This window comes from Aegilops tauschii, chromosome 2, assembly GCF_002575655.3.
Source record: "Aegilops tauschii subsp. strangulata cultivar AL8/78 chromosome 2, Aet v6.0, whole genome shotgun sequence".
Lineage (NCBI taxonomy): Eukaryota > Viridiplantae > Streptophyta > Magnoliopsida > Poales > Poaceae > Aegilops > Aegilops tauschii.
In genome coordinates, this window is record NC_053036.3 from 225,819,019 (window position 1) to 225,830,187 (window position 11,169).

Below are 11,169 nucleotides of genomic sequence, written 5' to 3' on the forward strand. Positions count from 1 at the left end.
GTCCCCTTTCCCTATAAAAAGGGCACGCTAGCCACAGCACAGCACAGCCTCTTTCCCCAAACCAAGCCGCAATGCCTAGCCCCATTGTTCACAATGAGACCACAGCAACCAACCTAGGAGGTTTTGTGACCGTGCTCGCAAACCTCACCCGCCATGCCTATGCGTTAGAAGAGCCTCCTGAGTATGTTGTGTACCAGGGACCCATGTACGGTGAGAGCCGTCAGTACTGGGCCACTGTGCACGTCTACGGTAGGGGTCTGTCGCCAGAACGCCCCTACAGGTTCACTGGAAGGACAACTTCCTTTGAGCCACAAGCCATCCAACTGGCAGCCCGAGAAGCTATAGTTCAACTCCGGCACTTGTCGCCCAGAGTTAACTGTCGCTCGTTCTACTACTACCCCAGTCGTGACGGGTATGGTAGGCCGCCCCAGGTTGCCAACGGAGACCACGAGACGGATCCGGCACTATTGCATCTGGTGCGCTATGTAAGCGCACTAGAGCAACTGTTCGATCAGGTCACCCTTGATCTGATCGCAGCTCGTGGAGAACTGGTTCGCCGAGTCCCGGCGAGAAGAGACGCGGAGCCCGACACCGACATCCCAGTCGTGCTGTTCGGACACCCGATCGACCCTTGAGGTCCGCCCCAGCCGTCAACCAGAGTGCTTTGGTGACCCCAGAAGTGCTTCATCGCCTTTTGGGAACCCATTCCAACGGGATTGTGGCCAACAACCCCCGCGATGGTCACCACCACTTCCCCAACCCTGCAGCCCCTCAGCCTCAACCAGCAAATCCCGACGGTGAGAACCGTGGAGAAGCATCGGCGTCCGCAAGGCCAGCCCACCTAGACATTAACGAAGTAGACTAAGTCGCTCGAGATGTATCGAGCCTTAGTTTTCCTACGCTTTGTAATGGTGTGATCTTGTATCGCCTTGATTTAATGTTGTCTGCTTGAACACTCCTATTTTTGGAGTAGTAGCTATGCATGTGTACGTTAGCGTACAGTTGCATTTTTAAATTTCGGGCGCAGCTACCCAGACCAACCCCGACGGCACCCACAGTAATGCGTCACATTTATGTGATATGTATATCTGTGGCTTTGACTCGAGAACAGGATCGACAACCAGTTACCCTTCACCCCGGTAGATAACCCAGCCCCGGTGCTATATAAAGGCCACTTCATGACCTTGCCGAGTACCCCTCGCCTTTGTGCGCCACACTCACAGCCATTCCCTTGCCATGGCGACCCCCAGTATTTATCTGAGAACCCCAGACGCAACCCCGGGTAGCTTTGTCAAATTATTGTGGGACTTTACCTGCAGTACCATGAGTGCCACCCATCCACCCCAGTACGAGTTGCTCAAATCGAGGATCACCCCATCCACCTCGAAGTATTGGGCAGTGGTGCACATCCCTCCCGCATACCCGAACCAAGACCCAACGGAAGTCTCCTTCGTGGGGAAATCCATGCCGACTCCGCATATGGCCATAGAAGCTGCTGCGTACGAGGCGCTCACTCGTCTTCGATTTGCGGTACCCTATGCCAGCGAGCGAGGATACTATTATTTTCCGAGTCGTGCAGCACCAGAGAAGTTACATCTTTTCCCGGTGGATGTATTGAGAGAGATCCAGTACTGGCCAACCTTGCCCAGTACGTTATTGCCCAAGAGCGTTTAACTCAGCGAGTAATGGGTTATCTCCAGAGTCTCGCTGATTTAAATCCTCGGATCGCTATTGGCAGACCACTGAGGCCTGACCGAGAAGGGCGCATTCATCGACTGGTCAACCCGCTTCCCCCGATAGAAGAGGAGTGTGCCCCGGTGCCAGAGGCATTTTCTCAGGACCCTGTCTTTTTGCAGTTTTCCTTGTAAACGTCTCCGCTGTATTTTATTATCCCAGTATTTTTATGTGTTGTAGCATGTTCGTGGTTTCCAAATTTTTTTGCGATGGACCCGTTTTTCTCTAGTTTCTGTTATGTGAGCAGTTTTACTGCTGTTAGTTTTGTTTTAATTATTTTCTCTCTCACACAACATGTTTTTGAGGAGATTTCCTTCCCCGAGTCACTGCTGCATATATATTTTTCTTGGCATAAATTTTTATTCGCGCAGCATCGTGACAGCAGACTCACAGCAGCAACCACTCGACCTCGAGCACTATTACAAATCCTTGAGCACATTGTTGCGCCTAACTAACCACACTCGAGGACACCACAATCTCAGTAAGAGAGATTTGTGAGTGTTCATTCGGGCGCGAGCTACCCCAGCACTCCGACAGCAGTTAGCCCCGAAGCCGCGCCTAATCCACGTGATCGCCGCCACCACGAAGAGCTAACACTCGAGCGGCAGCATCACGACGATCATCCAGGATCATCGCGCACAGGAGCACGGAGAACCCCAGCAGCACCGCCAAGCCTCCACACACCAGGACCACATACCAGTCCGGCATTGCCTCCGCCATCAGAACCTCGGCTCGAGCTCCTGCTAGCAGCAATGGGGAAGAAGGAGGGAGAATTAGAAGCGAGGCCAGGTGTGAGGAAGAAGAGAGGAGCACCGCGATCGTTTTATAGCTCGAGATCGGTGTACGGTGGGCGTGGTCCACCAGCGCCACTCGTCGCTCGACCGCCGGTGTTCGGAGGCGAGTCCGCGAGCAGTGCCGACAACGCACTGGCACGCGAGGTGAGTGCATGCTGCACCGGCAGCTAGCACGCTGCGCACTACCACGGTATGGCCTCGATGCCCTACGAGCTAGGCATCGCCGGTGGAGGAAGCGCGGGAGAGCGCGCGAGAGAGAAGAGAGAGCCAGAGGTAGGAGAAGAGGCCGACAGTGGGCCCTGGGTCCACCTGTCAGCCAAAGAGAGCACTGTGCTCTCGGGTGCGACCAGCGTATTTTAGTAATTTATAATTTATTCTAAATTACCGTATCTGCGTAGAAATATCTCGTTTTCCCTAACCATGGATTTTTCCACGCTACGCCAGTGTACCACACTGTGGTTTTACACCACTTATTGCCCTCTCACTGTAGTCGTTTTGTTTTTGTGCATTTGAATGATTTCTTTTGATAAAAACAGTTTTTGTGCAGAACTGCTTTTAACAAATCTCGAGAAACGAGATTTTTCTTAAGGGGGGTAGTGTTGTGACACCCAAAATTTTTGACCTTGTTTTATTTATTAAAATGTTGCCAGGAAATAAAACTTTTCCATTTGTCAAGATTTACCCTTGTTGATTTTTGGATTTTTGCCTCTAGTGGAAAAACTTTCAAAAGGTATTATTGGATTTGAATACTCTCTATGATAAAACAATTCTTTATCAGTAGATTTAAATTTCAAGATTTGTTTTTCTCAGAGCTTTATCCTTTTAAAATGATTTCTTTTGCATTTGGAGCCTGTTTTGCACTACAACCTTTTGATAAATGCTTTTAAAAATTCCACCAAAATTTGAGGATGTCATGTGATGTTTCCACATCACTTTTATGCAAAAATACCTTTTGGCCATTGGAGATTTTGAGCTCTACACCAACTTCTCCAATCTGGTCCAGTAGGCACTTTTGCACTACAACCCATTTGAATATTCCTTTAAAAATTCTTCCAAGTGTTTGGAGATGTCAGTGGATGCATACTATTCATCCTCATGCAAAAACCCAGTGATGTTCCTTGAAAAATTTGAGCAAAACAACCTCTTTTCCATTCTGGTCCAGTTTGGTGATTTGTACTGCAACCCTATTTTATTTTGCTCTGGTGCCCATGACCCTTTTTCCTACTTGTAGCCCTCCCTTCAAAACCCTTAAGTCCAGGAGAGTGGACTCATTGGAGGATTTTAAGTGCATGCAATAAACCCTCTTTCTTTCTGTCCAAAACTGGAGTTTTGCAAAACTTGCACTAACAAGTTTCTGGTTTTGCCCATATGATCTTGCCACCATCTTCTGCATCTAAAGAGACCCTGATCTGGAGACTTTGGCCACTCCAAGAGTTGCCTAAGTGCATTTGGCATTCTGTCGAGCACTTGGTGTGCACAGTCAGCTTGGGGCATGTTTTCTAGTTTGCACTGTGAACTTGCTCCAATGACCCAGCAACCTTGTCCACTGAGCTCCTAGTTGCCTCTACCCTAGTCCTGTTAATTGCCAGCCCCACCCTCGCGCTCTAGAGCGCGCTGGCATTTCGTCGAGCACCTGCCGTGCGTGCTCTAGACACGCCCAGAGCGCACGTTTTGCACGCACGCGCACTGAGCCGCCGCGCCGCACTGCCGCACTCGACGCGACCCGTCCCTGGCCCCTGCTCCACTGCTGAACCGCGCACTAGCTCGCTCCCTGCTCCACGCCAGCTCTGGCGCCCTGCAGCGCCGCTGGCAACGCCCTTGGCGGCACGCCGGCGTCGGCAGCGGCCTCTGCCATGTTTGGCACCGCCCAAACCACACCAGCGCGCCAGCTGCCCCTGTGAATAGCTCGATCTTATCCCGGAGCTCGTCGGCACGCGTTCGTCGCCGCCACGACGCCCTGCAGCTACAGAAACGGCTGTCGCCGGCGATCTTGTCTTCAGCTGCCGCGGTCCAACCCTGAGCGCCTATTTAAAGGGCCCCCGAACTCGTTCAAGACCCCAGGCGACCTCAGACTTTCCTCCTAGCGCTCCCCAAGCAGTGGATCGACCCGTAGTGGCCATCTTCCCCAACTCCGGCCAGTTCGGCCGCCGTCAAACCCCGGTGCAATACGTCGCAGCCAGCCACTCTTTCGCCCAACCAGCGCCACCAGTAGCTTCCCCTTGTCCTTGCGGAGCTACCCATCTACCCAACCTCGATCGGAGACCACCGGAGCCCAAAAACCACTTCACCACCGTAACCCCCTCCGCCGCGGAGCTCGCCGCCGGCGACTCCTTCCACCTCCGACGACCCAGCGACCACCCAGAGGACCGCCTAGGTCTGGCCATTCCATCCCCGCCCTTGGATGCCCGTGAGGCGCTGCCATTCGTCAACGGCGATCGCCGGAGGCCGCCACCGTTCGGGCAGAGAGAGAGAGAGGAGGGAGGGGAGAACGGTCAAACCTGACCAGTGGGCCCTCTGGACACACTGTCAGTGACCCGCACGCCGTCTTCTCTGTTTTAAGTGAAGACGCAGACGTCCTGAGTACGTTTCCTCTATTGCGAAAGCGTATTCCCCTCGAAGCGTTTTCCTTTTCTGGTTTTTTTAAAACAGAGTTTTGACAGAACTTTGACCAGCTATACCTTTTAAAATAAAACTCCAAATGAGTTGATTCTTTTTCCTACCTCTCTAAAATTTCATCTAGTTTATTTTAAGATTTATTTCAAAAATATTTGAGACAACTTTTTGTACTGTGTTTGAAATATTTGTTATTTGGATATTTTGCAAAATAGGGATAATGGAGAGAAGAGAAAGCTTTCAAAAAATGCATCCTTTGCATACTCTTGAAGGCAAGCATTTCTGAACTCTGGCATAATATTTTGTTGTGGTGTTTTGATATGATTACAACACCGTTTGACTTGGAGTATGAGTTATTTTTATGTAACAATAAAGTCTCGTGCATGAGTACATTCTGGAGATATTTTGTGGTCAGCACTGGATACGCTAGTGGTTTGGATCACCCTCGTGAGCTCCTCATGCATACCGGAAGGAAGCCGGGAAAGTTGTGGTCTTGGGTAGACACAAGCTTGTCCCTAGTCCCTCGTCGAGACGAGTAGGCCCGGTATGGCATGGTAAGGCTTAATGAGTGGTGATTTATTCCACTAAGGGTAATATTGTTGGAGGATACATGGACCATCTGAGTCGGTCGTAGGTCGAGTCTTGGGCAGTAACTTCCCTATTTGTTGGTACCACCACTTGTCCCTGTCGTAGACGGGGTATGGTTCAGTAGGTTGTCAACCCCTTACCAAAGCACACACTGTACAGAGAGGCCATAGTGATAGATACCGGAGGCCTCCGATAGGCATGCCACTTGGTTTGGGGGCATGGGTGTTTCCGGTTGGGACCGAGAGGGGGGCACCCCTTAGAGCGCACGTATAGAAATTTGTTCCCATGCTACGTCGAGGTTGTAGCCTCCCCACTTAGAGTTTTGCTTGGCAGGTGTCGTGGGTGATTCCAGACATCGGTGAGTTAAGCTGGTGTGTGCAGGTCAGGCGTGTTGTCAATTAAAAGGCCGTAGGCGGAATTAGTCCCGAAGGACTAAGTAAATCCGTTACTCGTGGGAAAATAGTACTCCCTCTGCAGAGGATAAATCCTGTTGGATAGCCATGTTCTTGAGGAAGGACCACAGTTTGAGTTGGATCTAGTAACGGTATTCGGATGGAGAACGAATTAGCTATAACTTAGTGACGGTCTTCGAATGGAGAAACGGCTAGACTAAAATTGTGTTTATGACCTGTGACATCTGAGGATCATATTTTTTATTTTATTTTATTTTTTATTATTGTGGACTAACCATTTACATTGTGTATGTTATTGAGTATCCCTGGGACGGTTCTACCTCCTGGATACTCACTGTGATTATTCTTTTATTTATAAGCCCTTTATGTGGTGTCGCTCAGACGCCCGACTGTGGCATGCTTGTTATTTCTTTTATTTATAAGCCCTTTATGTGGTGTCGCTCAGACGCCCGACTGTGGCATGCTTGTTATTTCTTTTATTTATAAGCCTTTTATGTGGTGTCGCCCCGACGCCCGACTGCGGCATTATTATTCCTGCAGTTTCCTCTCGAGGAGTCATTCAGACCCTCGTTTGGCACCCAGTATTTTATTTTTGTTTATATTCACCCACCTGTGTGCATCATGATTTTTCGTATACTTCGTGACAGACGTTGTGATCATAATCATTTCGGAGCATGATTGTCCCTTATTATATTATACCCGTGTTCTTAATGTTTGCGAGTACATTCAAAACGTACTCACTGGCTTGTCCCTGGCTATTGTCTTGGCCAGATTTTCGCGCATGGAGATAAGCATCGCGGTGACAACCTCGGAACCTATGTGTTGACGATAGCAGCCTCGCGAAGATAGGAGTTATCCTGGTCAGCTATTCTTGTGGGAAATGGAGTCCCATAGACGTAGATGTATCCAGCCGCTTCCGCCCTCAACCATTAGAAACCAAGTGTTGTACTCCTAGGCCACAATGGTCTTGTACTACATATTTTTGTGCCTTGCTTGGAATTCTTGTATCAAGTTGGTACCTCATCAGCTAACAGTAATCCTGGGGCTGGTGAGCACACAGGCCGTTTTTCTGGGAAATTATTATCCCAAAAATCCGGTCGTGACAGCAGGTCAGTTTTGAACCCGGAGAACATGTGTACCTCCGAGTCACTCCTATGAAAGGAGTTAAGCGATTTCAGACTCGTGGAAAGCTGTCACCCAGATTCATTGGTCCATTCTCAATTATGTCTCGAGTGGGTACGGTTGCATACCAACTGGAACTACCCCCGGAGTTGTCAAAAATACACAATGTGTTCCATGTTTCACAATTGAGATGATGCATATCGCCGCCTGAGAAAAGGACTGCAATGGCTGAGATAGAATTGGCAAAGGATTTAACTTATGAAGAAAGACCGTCCAAAATTTTGGATCAAGTGGAAAGGGTCACTCGCAGCAAAGTCAGAAATTTTTTCAAGGTTCAGTGGGAGCATCACATCGAGTCAGAAGCAACTTGGGAGCAGGAAGAGTTCCTTAAGAGTCAGTATCCAGAGTGATTTTCCCAAGCAACTGAATCTCGAGGACGAGATTCATTCTAAGTGGGGGAGGTTTGTGACAGCCTGGTTTTTGCCCTTTCTTATTTGCTTGAAATTTCATTTGAATGTTTTTGAAACTTGGAGTTTCTGAATCTTTTCATTTGGGATTAAACACTTGGGCATCCTTGGCTTTCACCCAAGTGTTCACATCTCTCCCAAACCATCACTTCACTTCTGATCCACCACAAAATAACCTTTGGAATATTTTTCTTAAATGAAAAATATTCATTTTCTCTCAAAAACCCTAAGCCAGATCTTTTGCTTCAAGGCAACCCTAATTTTTATGGATCAGAAAATTCTAAGATAATTCACAAATATTCTAGGGACCCTAGGGCATCTCCCTGAGCAAAAATATTTCATCACTTTTTGGAATATTTTTGCTACGGAAAATATTTTCTGTTCTGGACAGAAATGGTGGTTTCTACAGCAACTACCATTTTACTTGCTCCATTTGACCTGAACTTTCTTGTGCATCTTTACCTTAGTAACTTATAACTAGCCTCCAAAGCACAGCCCCAAACTCCCAGCCATTTGACCACAATAACATCACAAAGTTACTGACCAGAAACTTACCTGGCTTGTAAAATCTTCTCTACTGCACCTGGATCCAAACCAAATGGTGGTAAACTTCAAAACTACCACGAACAACATGCCAGACATGATTTTTGGACGAAGGCTGGCCTGAGGAGAGAGTTCGCGCGGTGACCACGCGTGTCCATGATGCCAGGCATGCGTGTCGACGCGCTCTGGGTGACGTCGAGCGCTATGTTCGAGCGTGCTCGCTGCCCCCGCCTGCCCAACCTTGCCAAACCCCACACCATCATCGTCTCGACGTCCTTAACTCCTCCCTGGCACTCGCCGACGTCGGAGCTTGCCGCAACGAGCAAAGGCAAGGTCCGGCCAGCCCAACAGTGCGGAGCGCACTGTGCTCGTCGCCATCCCCTTGATCCTGTGCTCGTCTCCGCTCGCCCACAGTGGCTGCGTGACCTCCGTCGCCTTCTCCCCCTCTCACTGACGCCGCTCGTCGCTGGGCGCCGTGGACAGGTGTCCGCCGGCGGAGCCCGAAGCACCCTCGTCGCTCGCCTATAAATAGAGCCACCCCCAGCCTCCTCGAGCACCATCCAGCACTCACACACACCCCACGATCGAGTAGGAAGCCGTAGCCCGGCCGGGCAGGCCTCGGACCGCCGTCCCCGAGATCGAGGTCGTCGGCGATCCCCTCTGGTCGCCGCGGTAGCTCCAGCCCCTCTGAGGCCTGGGAGACCCCTCCAAGGCCTCCGCCTCTCTCCGGTGAGGCCATCTCGCCCACTTGGAGCCTCTGGAGTGACCTCTGCTCGCCGTCTTCCTCAACTCCGGCGACCTCCACGTTCTGCCTCCGCTTGCGAGCTAGTTTCCGACATCGTTCGACCACCCCTAGCCACGCTACGGGTACGGGCAGGTGCGCCATCGTCCCCTCTCTCAATCCCTCCCTCTCATTTGGGCCAAGGAGCCCTCGTCGCCGGCGAGAGCTCCGGCGAAGCCGCGGCCCTCTCTGTTTCTCTCTCCCTCTTCCCCACCTGACTAGCGGGGCCCGCTAGTCAGACACTCAGTACACGCGCGAAGCGGTACGAGTGGTGGCACCCCTGGGCTTTACACCTTTGACGTCACCCCCCAGCTTCTTCTTTTTATTCAAATTCATTTATATTCCAGAGAGCTTCAAACAATTTTAACTTTTTAACCATAAGTCCAAATGAGATGATTCTTTTTGCATTGTGTTCTTTGAAAGGAAATCTAACAGCTCACCAAAGATGAGATTTTTCTGAGCTGTTTAGAATTTCTGGTGAATTTCAGAAGTGTTCTTGATATTCTCTTTTTGTGTTTAAAATTATTTTCAGAAGGTGAGGCTTGTCTTGAGGATCACCAGGAGGCTTCTGAACCTCATCTGCACTAAGGCAAGCCACAACAACATTTTTATGATGCCATTTCAATATTTTTGATTTTCTCACTTAAATGAAATGATTATCCCATGCATTCAAATATTGTTAATAGATAAACTTGATCATAAACCCACAATTCATCGGACTCAACAAACACACCGCAAAAGAAGATTACATCGAATAGATCTCCACAAGAGAGGGGGAGAACATTGTATTGAGATCCAAAAAGAGAGAAGAAGCCATCTAGCTAATAACTATGGACCCGAAGGTCTGAGGTAAACTACTCACACATCATCGGAGAGGCTATGGTGTTGATGTAGAAGTCCTCCGTGATCGATGCCCCGTCCGGCACAGTTCCGGAAAAGGCCCCAAGATGGGATCTCACGGGTACAGAAGGTTGCGGCGGTGGAATTAGGTTTTTGGCTCTGTATCTGGTAGTTTGGGGGTACGTAGGTATATATAGGAGGAAGAAGTACGTCGGTGGAGCAACATGGGGCCCACGAGGGTGGAGGGCGCGCCTGGGGGGGTAGGCGCGCCCCCTACCTCATGCCTTCCTGGTTGCTTTCTTGACGTACGGTCCAAGTCCTCTAGACTCCGTTTGATATTCTTTTTCTCTGAAACTCTGAAATAGGCAAAAAACAGCAATTCTGGGCTGGGCCTCCGGTTAATAGGTTAGTCCCACAAATAATATAAAAGTGTATAATAAAGCCCAATAATGTCCAAAACAGAATATAATATAGCATGGAACAATCAAAAATTATAGATACGTTGGAGACGTATCAAGCATCCCCAAGCTTAATTCCTGCTCGTCCTCGAGTAGGTAAATGATAAAAACAGAATTTTTGATGTGGAATGCTACTTGGCATAATTTCAATGTAATTCTTCTTATTGTGGCACGAATGTTCAGATTTAATATGACTCAAGATAAAATTTTAATGTTGACATAAAAACAATAATACTTCAAGCATGCTAACCAAGCAATTATGTCTTATCAAAATAACATAGCCAAAGCAAGTTATCCCTACAAAACCATATAGTCTGGCTATGCTCCATCTTCCCCACACAAAATATTCATATCATGTACAAGCCCGGTTTTAGCCAAGCAATTGGTTCATAATTTTTAACGCGCTTCAGCCTTTTCAACTCTTACGCAATACATGAGCGCAAGCCATGGATATAGCACTATGGTGGAATAAGGTATAATGGTAGGGGTTATGTGGAAAGACAAAAAAGGAGAAAGTCTCACATCAACTAGGCTAATCAACGGGCTATGGAGATGCCCATCAATTGATGTCAATGCAAGGAGTAGGGATTGCCATGCAACGGATGCACTAGAGCTGTAAGTGTATGAAAGCTCAAACAAAAGAAACTAAGTGGGTGTGCATCCAACTTGCTTGCTCACGAAGACCTCGGGCATTTGAGGAAGCCCATCATTGGAATATACAAGCCAAGTTCTATAATGAAATTTCCCACTAGTATATGAAAGCGACAAAATGAGAGACTCTCTATCATGAAGATCACAGTGCTACTTTGAAGCACA